The sequence below is a fragment of the Mustela nivalis genome (assembly GCF_964662115.1).
Source record: "Mustela nivalis genome assembly, chromosome: 2".
In the NCBI taxonomy this organism is placed as follows: Eukaryota; Metazoa; Chordata; class Mammalia; order Carnivora; family Mustelidae; genus Mustela; species Mustela nivalis.
The window spans coordinates 84,530,832-84,545,113 of NC_139021.1; the positions used below are offsets into that span (position 1 = coordinate 84,530,832).

The following is a 14,282-nucleotide window of genomic DNA, read 5'->3' on the forward strand; positions in this document are numbered from 1 at the left end:
GTTTGAAGTGGTGGGGGGTGGGAGGTTGGGGTACCAGGTGATGGGTATTATAGAAGGCACGATTGCATGGAGCACTGGGTGTGGTGAAAAGATAATGAATACTGTTGTGCTGAAAATAAATAAATTTAATGAAAAAACCCAACACATTGAGATTCCGTCTTACAGATAGAATGGCCAAAATTAGCAAGACAGGAAACAACCTGTGCTGGAGGGGATGTGGAGAAAGGGGAACCCTCTTCCACTGTTGGTGGGAATGCAAGTTGGTGCAGCCTCTTTGGAGAACAGTGTGGAGATTCCTCAAGAAATTAAAAATGTAGTGAAAAGAAGGGCCATCTGTACCCCAATGTTTATAGCAGCAATGGCCACGGTCGCCAAACTGTGGAAAGAACCAAGATGCCCTTCAACGGACGAATGGATAAGGAAGATGTGGTCCATATACACTATGGAGTATTATGCCTCCATCAGAAATGTTGAATACCCAACTTTTGTAGCAACATGGATGGGATTAGAAGAGATTATGCTGAGTGAAATAAGTCAAGCAGAGAGCCAATTATCATATGGTTTCACTTATTTGTGGAGCATAACAAATAGCATGGAGGACAAGGGGAGTTAGAGAGGAGAAGGAAGTTGAGGGAAATTGGAAGGGGAATTGAACCATGAGAGACTATGGACTTTGAAAAACAATCTGAGGGTTTTGAGGGGGCAGGGGGTGGAAGGTTGGGGGAACCAGGTGGTGGGTATTGGAGAGGGCACAGATTGCATGGAGCACTGGGTGTGGTGCAAAAACAATGAATACTGTTATGCTGAAAATAAATTTAAAAAAATTAAGAAACAAAAAAATAAAGAAAAAAAAAGAAAATGAAATTAACTTGGTGACTCTGGGCAAGTTTTTCATCTTAAAACCTGCAGGGAGAATTAAGTTAGTGAGATGGAAAATATAGTGGGAGGGATGACTAGTTCATGTCCTTTTTACACATGAGAGGACTGTGTGTCAACTTGGTTTATGTAAGTGCAGGAAGACAGACACACCAATTTCTCACCTGGGAAGTTGCATAATCAGTAGCTACCTATAGGTTCTTGTCTCCTATAAATGATTAGAAAATTATCAGGTCTGTTTTTTAGTACTTTATCCCCTAAACCTCCTTGAAATTTTTGCAAACTCCCTTCTGTAGTTCTTCCAGAATGATCTCCCCATTCACTTAGTAGGGGAAATTGCTTGATACATTCCATAACTCCCAATGACCTTTTTTAGGCTACAAGTATTAACTGGGGCTTAGATAAAGAAACCAGGTGGAACTACATCTCTTTCCAAATTCTAGAAGTTTTTATCTGGCTAAACGGAAAGAATGCCAACATGTAATTTCTAAGTTGGCTTTATCCCAAGAACATTTTTCCTGCCATAAGTACTTTAACCTTTCCACACCCATCTAGGAGGCTCAAAAACTACACATCTTCTCTGGGGCACATCTCTTGGAATCATTGTTCAGAGACTAGGCAAAGGGTGAAGGCTCATAAATTTAGATTAGCCTTTTAAAGCAGTTGCTGTCAGCCTCTCAGGCAGAGATTACTCACCATTTTCTGGAGATTTTAGTGCTTCCTTCTGCTGCCTGCTGTGCAATATTTACTTTCTGTCATGGTGGGAGAGATGGAAATGTGGGCTATGATCTGTAAGTGTCTCCTTGGCTTTCCAGTGAAAATCCCATGCGTGGTTATCTGTAAAACCCACACAATCTGTGGAAGGTGGAAGAGTTTTGGCAATCTCTGTTCTCATATATTTAGAGTTAATTTTTTAAACAGTTTTTTTCCCCTCTTCTTTAGCATTTCTGGATTTTCTGTTTATTATTTATTCTTAATTGCCCACATTTTTTGATCTGGGAGAGAGAGGGAAAGCTAGACTTTGAAAGTCTGGAAACTGGTGAAATCCTCTTGGTCAAGCAAGATTCCAGGGATGGAAGCTCCATTGGCATTGCACAATTGGAAAAATACTGCAGCTCTGGAAGAAAATCCTCAATTTCTGGTACACAAGGTGACAGAAGACAATGAGGGCAAATGAAGACAAAGACTACTGGAAGTCTTTGGTTGGCCATTAGTGGCTCATTAATCCCATCCAAGAGTTTAGACAAGTCATTCTCAAAGTGGTGTACAAATTAGGAACAGTAGAGTTGAGGATAAGTAACAACTTATAATTATTTTATTTCTTTAGCTCTCTGTATATAGGGCTGAGGAAATAAGAAAATTTGGGGGATGGTAAATATTATGTTCTCATTTTCAAGATTGTACAAGATATGAAAATTAGCATGTCATGATGGCAGCTAGATTTATCATTTATACTTCATAGTGTATATAAAAATTGAATTACTATGTTATACTCCTGAAACTAATATATTATTGTCAACTACACATCAATGAAAATATAAGCATGTCAACAGCATTAGCACAAAAGAGTAATTGGAGGCATTCTGTAATGGTGAAGAAAATGCTATAGTAGATGGGAAGCAATTTATTTCCAATAACTCTAAAGAGAAAATGTAACACTTCCTTGTCAAAACTCACTTTTCCTACTACACATTTTATGTTTCTGGTTGCAAACCTCATTTCTGTATGAACCTGTGATTTCTGTAGACCAGATACATCTGAAATTCAATGTTGGAGTTAGTTACACTGCTTTTGTGGGCACTTGATATACCAGAACAAACATGCAGTTCCTAGAGCCTGCCTTCCATCTTCCATTTTTCACGGGCACGAGGCTCAACAACTGGCAACTCTGATTTCAAAGCAAGAGGCTATTCTGAGATAAGATTGATCCTCCATTTAAAAAAAAAAAAGGGCAATAAGCTACGCTTCCTATGCCCCATTCTGCTCTGCTGGCTCCAAATGCACTCCTGTCCAAGTCCAAAATGGCCACCATTCAGCAGTTGGTAAGAAGATGGTGCTTAGTGGAGAGCAAAGGCTTTGAAGGAAGTAGGAGTGGGAATGGCTCTGCAAAAACTGGGTGCCATGGTCAAACTAGATTGTGTCATCTCTTGATGTCAAACAACTCACCATAAACACTAGAGCACTTTTAAAATGGCATCGTGTAATCTGGAAGGGAAATTTGAAGAAACTACAGCTGATGGCAGAAAAACTCAGACTGTCTGCAACTTGACAAATGGTGCATTGGTTCAATATCAGGAATGTAATGGGAAGGAAAGCACAATAATATGAAAATTAGAAAATGGGAAATTAGAAGTGGAATGTGTCATGAACAATGTCACCTATACTCAGATCTAAGAACAAGCAGAGTGAAAATTCCATCATCCTTTTGGACAGGAATTAGTTGTGAGGATGAATGAGCTCAGTTCAGTGAGCAAATATACTCTATACTGCTTTTTCCCCTTTACTATGTCCAATTATGTTTATAACAAAGATTTTACATGCAACTATTTTGAAGTGTTAATTTAATTAGGATCTTCCCTTTGGTTAGGAAATAAATGTGTTTGTGCTAAAAAAGAAAAGAAAAAAGAAAAAAAAAAAGCCTCTTGAAGTCTTATCATCCTTCAAGGTCCAGTCCATTCATTAGTGCAGTTAAAAGCAGTTCACGTAACCTTGATACTAAGGTTTGTATCAAGGAGTTTGTCCCAGATTGGGTTTGTCTCAGTCTCCAGACTCAGAGCATTAATGGCTTCCTCAATTGAAGTGACTACTTAGTTCAACTTTGGCCATGTGTTGAGGGGTGTGTGTGTGTGTGTGTGTGTGTGTGTATGCCTCTGTGTGTGTGCATATTTATTTGCATACTTATGTGTGTGTATGTGCATTGCACATCACTAGAAATAGTTAAAACTGTCCCAAGCTGCCTCTCCATAAGCCAGGAACATTTCAAAGTGTAGCATCTCTTGAGGAATGTTCCTGATTGCCTTTCTGAGTACATACAAGCTTAAATCTGCAAGGAGTCTGTGCTTGCCTGTGGTTGTGGGCTTGGGCTCCAGAGCCAGATTGCCTGGAATCAAATACCTGCTCCACAACTGACTTGTGATATGTCCTGGGGGAAATGGCTTAACCACTCACTTCCTCACTTCTCCCAGCTGTAAGAGGGTTATTGTGAGGACTAATAGAAAGAATCAATTAATAATTATAAAGTACCTGAACAGTGTGCAGCACATAGTAAGTGCTCAATAGTATAACCTGACAGTATTATTTTTACTGAGAAATATCAGGAAGTTGATGTAGGCAGCCAGCCATTAAGAGTTAAAGCTGAAACTGGACAAGGGTAACTAAGGGAGATGTCATATATTCCACTAGGCAGGAACCATCACGAGATGTGACCAGGTAATAGAAAATGCCAGCATTATGGAACTTCCCTAAGGTCAAAGGAAAAAAGAAGGAAGAAGAGGTGAGGACTTTAAATAAATTTTAAAAAATTGTTTTTTTTTTTTTTTTTTTTTTTAGAGACAGAGTGTGTGTGGGGGATGGGGAGGCAGAGGGACAGGGAGAGAGAGAATCTTAAGCAGACTCCCTGCTGAGAGTAGAGCCAGAGGTGGGGCTCCATCCCAGGACCCTGAGATCATGACCTGAGCCAAAAGCAAGAGTTGGACACTTAACTGACTGAGCCACACTCATGCCCTCTGAGATAAAGATTTTTTTTTTTTTAACAAGATGAAGCTGAGGGTCACCTGGGTTGCTTAGTCAGTTAAGTGCCCATCTCTTGATTTTGGATCAGGTCATGATCCCAGGACTCAAGCCCCACATCAGGCTTCCTGCTCAGTGGGGAGTCTGCTCTCTCTCTCTCTCTCCCCTTTCTCTCTCCAGTGCTCATTCTCCCTCTCTCTCTCTCAAATATATACATAAAATACATAAAAAAAACAACAACAACAAGATTAAGCTGCAGTGGGCTGAAGAACTTGCCTTTTCTGCAGTGGATGGAGTTTATTTAAGCTGTTTTATTTCAAGTGTCAGCTAGTATATAAATAAACCAGGTGGCTGACAATAAGAATATAAAGATGACTTGTGGAACCCAAAGACAGGGACCCAGATGGGCCTCAGGAAAGACTGGTGCAAGAAATATGAAAAGCTCTCCATTTCTTGCTTACTTGTGTGCTTTTATTCAAGAGTCTTACACTGCAGAACTTACTCCGTTCCTCAGTTGACTTGATGGATGGAAGGTTCACCAGCATCTTCCAAGTCCATGTGTTACTATTCTGCCATATGCTGACTTTCACTCTCATACTTCAGGCTCAGGTATGCTTCAAGGGCAAAAGGAGTGGGAGTCACATGATATCAACACGGTGGCGATGAAGCAACCTCACGTCTTGGAGATGTGCTTCACAGAAGGGCCACCATGCTATACACCTCTGGGGAGCATTGTTCACTTGGTCCACAGTGGCGGCCCGAATGGTAATACCCTCTTCTTTATTTGGTATTAATAAATCCATATACCACAACTATTAACCATATGAATTATATCATGTCCACATTTTGAGGTGATACCATTTGATTAAGTAAGGTCAGTTCTGTAGAAGATCAACTTCATTGCCATGCCAGTATGTCTTTGTCTTTTCATCACTTTACTAGAAACCTATCTTTTAAAAAATGTAACAGATACAATTTTCAGCTGTAGAAGTTATCTGATGGTGGAATTCTGTGAGTGTGTCTACCTTACCTATGACATGAGGTGGGGGGAGTTTAGGCACTCACTTCTTGTCCAGGGGTCTTGCTGTGTCTTAAAACCTGATATTACAGTTTTCTCAGCTTATTGCCACTTGGGGACTTCAGTTTTCAATTGAATGGGATTTTTGGTGGCCTGGCTCTGTAAATCATGATCACTATGGCAACAAGAGGACTATTTTTCTATTTTTCTGGGTGATTGCTTCTTCTATAAATGGACAAGGTCATATATGGTCTCCTACAATTTTGGAATATGTATTACAAGGAAAAAGTAAGATGCTTTAAAAAACGTAAGCTTTCATCACCTCCCCTTTAAGGTGGGGATCGAATCATGCAGGCCAGTGGTCTGCTTGAGTAAATATGATAACATCTGCTTTCCTTCTCCACATTAGCATGTCTTACTAAATGTGCTAAGACTATATAAGTTGTAATTATTAAAATTTAGTGCTCAGATTGAACACTTTATTTTCTTTCTAAGATAATAGAAGAAAAATTTAACAGCATTCAGAGATCACCAGTGGAGAGGTGCTTAAGTGGCTCAGTCAGTTAAGCAATTGCCTTCAGCTCAGGTCATGATCCCAGAGTCCTGGGGTCCAGCCCCATGTTGGGCTCCCTGCTCAATGCAGAGTCTGCTTCTCCCTCTCTTCTGCTGCTGCCCCTGCTTGTGCTCTCTCTCTTCCTTAAAAAAGTAAATAAATAAAAATCTTTTAAAAAAATCAACAATGGATCCACAAGAATTGTGAAATTTTGTGTGTTCAGCGAGATAGGAACCAGCATTAAAGTAGTGGTTCTTCTAACTTTCACACGTCTTTTTGGATTCCTTTGTATTACCATTGTTATCACACCTGATGATCAGTGCAGTGAACAGTGAACAATAAGTGTTTAAAGTATTTGTTGATTAGTTGACTGTTAACCAGCTTCTGTCAGTACTTTTTGTTATGTTACATTGCCTCTAAATCTCCATGATCTTGCTCCTTTTTGGTGAGCCATTGAGGACTCATCCAGATAAAAAGAGACAAGGTTTGAGTCTGAAGCAGCAAAAGGAGAGAAAGGATGTGAGGCTGGAGGAAAAGAGGGTCAACTTCTACCACTTGCTTCCTCTGGGCTTCCAAATTTCCATGCCATGAGCATGATACAGTAATGTATCTCTCTTAAGGGCCTTTCCAAATCTCACTTCCAAAAGTCTTTTTTAAAAAATATTTTATTTATTTATTTATTTGAGAAACAGTGAGAGAAAGAGAGCACAGAGGGAGAGTGAGAGGGAAAAAGTCTCCTCACTAAACAGAGAGCCTGATGTGGGACTCCATCCCAGCATCCTGAGATCACAACCTGAGCAGAAGGCAGACACTTAACCAACAGAGCCACCCAGGAGCCCAAGGAGTCAAACATTTCTGCCAATAGTGAAGCCAGAGCATATTAGATATGCCTGCGCTCACGATGAGTTATTTCTACAAGCCTTTTTAAACTTCTTTCCTGCCTCTATTTTATGTCTGAAATGTTTTTCTTTCTCTTTTTGCCTCCCCCTTTGATTTATATTATCTAATGCCTCCTTTTAGGTCATCTTAAATCTTATCTGTAACAAGACAAGAAATAATTTAAAAATTCTATAAAAGCGATCACAGCTGAATGATCACCTAATCTCTCTGTACTTGGACATCCTCTTCTCCTTTCTGTTTCTGAAACTAATTTTATTTGGATAATCACATGCTACTGCTGCTGTGGATATTTATAGCCCTCAAAAAAGGATGTATGGTTTTATGAATGCTCTTTCTGATCTCTTGGAGGAAAAAAAAGATATTTGATTTCAGGAAAAGCTTGTTTCATTAAGAGTATTTCTCTTTGAAATGTATATTATTTTAAAATACCTTGCTCTAAACATAAAATTTCTTCAGTTTCATCAATGTACAGAAACTGCTCTACATTCCCTTTCCTTGTTTATTTTTTATTTGTAAGTTTTAAAAGTTTCTATTTGCAAAGCAGTTGCTAGAGTAATTAGAAAGCAGTGAACACATTTGATGGTCTAAGTGGTTTTGGAATGATTTTTTTTCCCCATGAGCCTTTTTAAAACGTAAACTTCAAGTAGCACCAATCCTGAGTGTCAGCCAATGTGGGCTCTAATGTTTTTACTGCCGTCAGGAAGCAGTTAGCTTAGTTGGAGTAAGAGCATTTTCTGGATGAAGAAGTTAGCTGGGCAATTAGCAGTCTTTCAGGAATGAAAATAAATTGTTATCCACACCTAACTAGTTCTGGTTCTGAGCTTTGACTCAGTTCCATAGTCCAAAAAGCATGAACATTGCCCTTGACACAGGAGAAAGAACAGCCAGCTGAGGGAAAAGGGAGGAGGATAGGATGCAGATGAACTCCTTCAGAGTCTGGATCCAGATCTTAATCAGGTAAACCAGAAATTAGAAAAGATCTGCTCAGAAGCAATATTTTTGTGAGTTACTGTCATATATTTGAGAAAAATAAAATAATGTACTGATGCTTTAGGAGAGGAAATCTCTTGGAGAAATAAATAGCAACTCTCAGAAATTTACCCAAGCCAAGGGTCTCCAACCAGAGCCTTGGTGATCATGAGAAAGTGCCAACCATAAATCTGGAGGACCTTCAGATGTTGACTTTCAGGGCCTGGTGTGTGGTGAGTGAGACACTTGAGAGCAAAACTTAAGGAGAGTGCCAAAAAATGCTGTCATCAAGATAAATCCCATTTTAATGTAATACGAAAAAAACTAAAATCAATACACAAGAATAGGAGAGTGGGTGTTCCAGTGGTGATGAATTGGTTGGATGAATTGGTTGGGCCCCTGCAGTGAGCTGGCAGCTCATTGACCCAATCCTCAGAACCCTGACTTGAGCCTGCAGAAAGGTGGGAAGAAACTTCTCATATGACTCAAGTTAATTTCTTTTGCCTTCTTGGTGGGGATGGGGACTTAAAACAGAAATTAAATGCATTTATTGAAAAAGAAATTTGTGTAATGTTTCTCACACATTGTAGTTAATGAACTAAGGTTCAGATTCATTAGGTTGTACAATCAAATTTTACCAATATAGAGTTTAACATAATTATCTCTGAATATGTTTTATAGAAAAGCAGGACTTTTCGGGTCTTATGCACTGCTGTTTCCTCTTGCATACAGTACTTGCTTAATCAATGATTAAATGAATGACTCTACATAAGATGGTGGTTTAAACTATCCTACATAGTGTAAGAGACAGGAAGATTCTGGTTTCCATTTTTAAGAATTAAATAGTGTCTAATCCTAATACACATCTTTATACGTGTGCATACAATAATAATGATGAGGATAATAACAGTATTTGCTATAATTTTTTCAATGAGACCAGTTGCTATGGACTGAGTATTTGTATCCACTCCTTCCCACCCCTTAAGTCATATGTTGGAGCTCCACTGTGATGGTATTTGGAGGTGGGTCTTTAGGGGGTGATGAGGTCATGAAGGTGGAACCCCCATTATGGGGATCACATCCTTAGAAGAAGAGGGAGAGAGCTAGCCCTTTCTCTCTCTCTCTGTCTCGGACATCTGAGAACACAGAGAGAAGGCATCATATACAATAACCAGGAAACGGGCCCTCACCAGACACAGGATCTGCTAGTGCCTTTATCTTAGATTTCCCAGTTTCCTGCACTGCGGTTAATAAAAAAAGTGTTGTTCAAGCCATCCAGTCTATGCTTTTCTGTTATAGCAGAAAATTATGAAGTGCTCCACATTAGTATGAGGTCTACAACATATTAATATTACCAAACTGGGCTCCAAGTTTTATCAATACTAGGTCCTTCAGTAAGCTTGCCAACATCTGGAGAAAACTTGAGCTCCAGGGGGAAGTGGATGCATCTTTGGGAATGCTGTGGCAACTGGGCAAAGGTGGAGGTAGTGTCAGCATGCTTGAAAATAGGTGATGCGAGAGGGGAAGAGTAAGTTGGGCTGGGAAGTAACAAATGTGATTAGAAAGACTTTGTTATTGCTGCCAGGCTAGGCTAAGCTAAACACCCTGGAACATGGCCACAGTTCTGGAAGGTGTCAGTAAATGCAAAAAAAATAAGGGATGTTGCTCCCACTTGCTATTTTTTTTTTTTTTTTAATGTCCACACAGGGGTCCTGCTGACCACATTTCCTCAGTTTATGGACTGAGACTCCCATGGCTCTTCTCAGTTACCAGATTCCATGGTCTGGAGATTCACGAGGAGCTTGAAGCACACAGTCACTGGCTGCATTTTGAAGCAATGACTCAGTGGAACCTGAAATTTTATATGTTATTGTGAAAGGAGATAAGATCATTTACCTGCCTGGTGGTAATTGGGGAGCATTAATGAGATAAGTCCTTTGGAGGAAAGGTTATTATAGAAATACAAATCAGGGCTGGGATAATTACTCTTTCTCTCAATTGCCTCACTGGTTAAACAGTAACCAGTAGATCAGTGTGACACTATGACTTATCTACAGCAATTTCATAATCTTGTTGTGGTTCATTTTACATAGTCATAGCACAGTATCAAAACCAGGAACATGACATTGATAAAATGTATGTGTGCAGTTTTATGTTTTTTTATTACATGAGCAGATTTGTTTAACTACCACCATGATTAAGATACAGAACTATCCTATCCACAATGATATCCCTCGTACTAATCTTTTATAATTATACTTACCTCTTCCTCTCACAGTATTTGTCCCTAACAACCACTAATCTGTTTTCCATCTCTATTTTTGTTTTGGGATTATTATATACATGGAAGTATACCTTATGCAACCTTTTGGGTCGGCTTTTTAAAAAAATTTATTTTTTATTTATTTCAGCATAACAGTATTCATTATTTTTGCACCACAACCAGTACTCCATGCAATCCATGCCCTCTATAATACCCACCACCTGGTACCCCGACCTCCCACCCCCTGCCCCTTAAAACACTCAGATTGTCTTTCAGAGTCCATAGTCTCTCATGGTTCACCTTGGCTTTTGTTTTTGTTTTTTATTTCTTTTTTTTAATTTTAAATTTTTAATTTTTTATAAACATATAATATATTTTTATCCCCAGGGGTACAGGTCTGTGAATCACCAGGTTTACACATTTCTCAGCACTCACCAAAGCACATACCCTCCCCAATGTCCATAACCCCACCCGACTTCTCCCAACCCCTCCCCCCAGCAACCCTCAGTTTGTTTTGTGAGATTAAGAGTCACTTATGGTTTGTCTCCCTCCCAATCCCATCTTGGTTCATTTATTCTTTTCCTACCCCCTAAAGCCCCCATGTTGCATCACCACTTCCTCATATCAGGGAGATCATATAATAGTTGTCTTTCTCCGCTTGACTTATTTCACTACGCATGATACGCTCTAGTTCCATCCACGTTGTCGCAAATGGCAAGATTTCATTTCTTTTGATGGCTGCATAGTATTCCATTGTATATATATACCACATCTTCTTTATCCATTCATCTGTTGATGGACATCCAGGTTCTTTCCATACTTTGGCTATTGTAGACATTGCTACTATAAACATTTGGGTGCATGTCCTCCTTCGGATCACTACGTTTGTATCTTTAGGGTAAATACCCAGTAGTGCAATTGCTGGGTCATAGGGTAGTTCTATTTTCAACATTTTGAGGAACCTCCATGCTGTTTTCCAGAGTGGCTGCACCAGCTTGCATTCCCACCAACAGTGTAGGAGGGTTCCCCTTTCTCCACATCCTCGCCAGCATCTGTCATTTCCTGACTTGTTGCTTTTAGCCATTCTGACTGGTGTGAGGTGATATCTCCTTGTGGTTTTGATTTGTATTTCCCTGATGCCGAGTGATATGGAGCACTTTTTCATGTGTCTGTTGGCCATCTGGATGTCTTCTTTGCAGAAATGTCTGTTCATGTCCTCTGCCCATTTCTTGATTGGATTATTTGTTCTTTGGGTGTTGAGTTTGCTAAGTTCTTTATAGATTTTGGACACTAGTCTTTTATCGAATATGTTGTTTGCAAATATCTTCTCCCATTTTGTCAGTTGTCTTTGGTTTTGTTAACTGTTTCCTTTGCTGTGCAAAAGCTTTTGATCTTGATGAAATCCCAATAGTTCATTTTTGCCCTTGCTTCCCTTGCCTTTTGCGTTGTTCCTAGGAAGATGTTGCTGCGGCTGATGTCGAAGAGGTTGATGTCTGTGTTCTCCTCAAGGATTTGGATGGATTCCTTTCTCACATTGAGGTCTTTCATCCATTTTGAGTCTATTTTTGTGTGCGGTGTAAGGAAATGGTCCAATTTCATTTTTCTGCATGTGGCTGTCCAATTTTCCCAGCACCATTTATTGAAGAGGCTGTCTTTTTTCCATTGGACATTCTTTCCTGCTTTGTCGAAGATGAGTTGACCATAGAGTTTAGAGTCTATTTCTGGGCTTTCTATTCTGTTCCATTGATCTATGTGTCTGTTTTTGTGCCAGTACCATGCTGTCTTGATGATGACAGCTTTGTAATAGAGCTTGAAGTCCGGAATTGTGATGCCACCAACTTTGGCTTTCTTTTTCAATATTCTTTTGGCTATATGAGGTCTTTTCTGGTTCCATATAAATTTTAGGATTATTTGTTTCATTTCTTTGAAAAAGATGGATGGTACTTTGATACGAATTGCATTAAATGTGTAGATTGCTTTAGGTAGCATACACATTTTCATAATATTTATTATTCCAATCTAGGAGCATGGAACATTTTTCCATTTCTTTGTGTCTTCCTCAATTTCTTTCATGAGTACTTTATAGGTTTCTGAGTTTAGATTCTGTGCCTCTTTGGTTAGGTTTATTCCTAGGTACCTTATGGTTTTGGGTGCAATTATAAATGGGATTGACTCCTTAATTTCTCTTTCTTCTGTCTTGCTGTTGGTGTAGAGAAATGCAACTGATTTCTGTGCATTGATTTTATATCCTCACACTTTACTGAATTCCTGTACAAGTTCTAGCAGTTTTGGAGTGGAGTCTTTTGGGTTTTCCACATATAGTATCATATCATCTGTGAAGAGTGATAGTTTGACTTCTTCTTTGCTGATTTGGATGCCTTTAATTTCCTTTTGTTGTTTGATTGCTGAGGCTAGGACTTTTAGTACTATGTTGAATAGCAGTGATGATAATGGACATCCCTGCATGTTCCTGACCTTAGCGGAAAAGCTTTCAGTTTTTCTCCATTGAAAATGATATTTGCGGTGGGTTTTTCATAAATGGCTTTGATAATATTGAGGTATGTGCCCTCTATCCCTGCACTTTGAAGAGTTTTGATCAGGAAGGGATGCTGTACTTTGTCAAATGCTTTTTCAGCATCTATTGAGAGTATCATATGGTTCTTGTTCTTTCTTTTATTGATGTGTTGTATCACATTGATTGATTTGCAGATTTGCGGATGTTGAACCAACCTTGCAGCCCTGGAATAAATCCCACTTGGTCGTGGTGAATAATCTTTTTAATGTACTGTTGAATCCTATTAGCTAGTATTTTGGTGAGAATTTTCTCATAAGTGTTCATCAAGTATATTGGTCTATAGCTCTCTTTTTTGATGGGATCCTTGTCTGGTTTGGGGATCAAGGTGACGCTGGCCTCATAAAATGAGTTTGGAAGTTTTCCGTCCATTTCCATTTTTTGGAACAGTTTCAGGAGAATAGGAATTAGTTCTTCTTTAAATGTTTGGTAGAATTCCCCCGGGAAGATGCCTGGCCCTGGGCTTTTGTTTGTTTGGAGATTTTTAATGACTGTTTCAATCTCTTTACTGGTTATGGATCTGTTCAGGCTTTCTATTTCATCCTGGTTCAGTTGTGGTAGTTTATATGTCTCTAGGAATGCATCCATTTCTTCCAGATTGTCAAATTTGTTGGTGTGGAGTAGCTCATAGTATGTTCTTAAAATTGTTTGTATTTCTTTGGTGTTAGTTGTGATCTCTCCTCTTTCATTCATGATTTTATTTATTTGGGTCCTTTCTCTTTTCTTTTTGATAAGTCTGGCCAGGGTTTATCAATTTTATTAATTCTTTCAAAGAACAAGCTCCTAGTTTCGTTGATTTGTTCTATTGGTTTTTTTTTTTTTTTTTGGTTTCTATTTCATTGATTTCTGCTCTGATCTTTATGATTTCTCTTCTCCTGCTGAGTTTAGGACTTCTTTGTTGTTCTTTCTCCAGCTCCTTTAAGTGTAGGGTTAGGCTGTGTACCTGAGACCTTTCTTGTTTCTTGAGAAAGGCTTGTACCACTATATATTTTCCTCTCAGGACTGCCTTTGCTGTGTCCCACAGATTTTGAACTGTTGTGTTTTCATTATCTTTTGTTTCCATGATTTTTTTTAATTCTTCTTTAATTTCCTGGTTGACCCATTCATTCTTTAGTAGGATCCTCTTTAGCCTCCATGTATTTGGGTTCTTTCCAAACTTCCTCTTGTAGTTGAGTTCTAGCTTCAGAGCATTGTGGTCTGAAAATATGCAGGGAATGATCCCAATCTTTTGATACCGGTTGAGTCCTGATTTAGGACCGAGGATGTGATCTATTCTGGAGAATGTTCCATGTGCACTAGAGAAGAATGTGTATTCTGTTGCTTTGGGATGAAATGTTCTAAATATATCTGTGATGTCCATCTGGTCCAGTGTGTTGTTCAAGGCCTTTATATCCTTGTTGAT

General features: G+C 39.0%; 1 pseudogene across 1 annotated transcript; it reads left to right on the forward strand.

Annotated features, from left to right (window-relative positions):
* The first annotated feature begins 2,897 nt into the window (after positions 1–2,897).
* LOC309859306 (fatty acid-binding protein 5 pseudogene) lies at positions 2,898–3,270 on the forward strand (annotated as a pseudogene). The gene has a single exon. The product of its transcript is annotated as a fatty acid-binding protein 5 pseudogene (transcript).
* Positions 3,271–14,282: the final 11,012 nt, after the last annotated feature.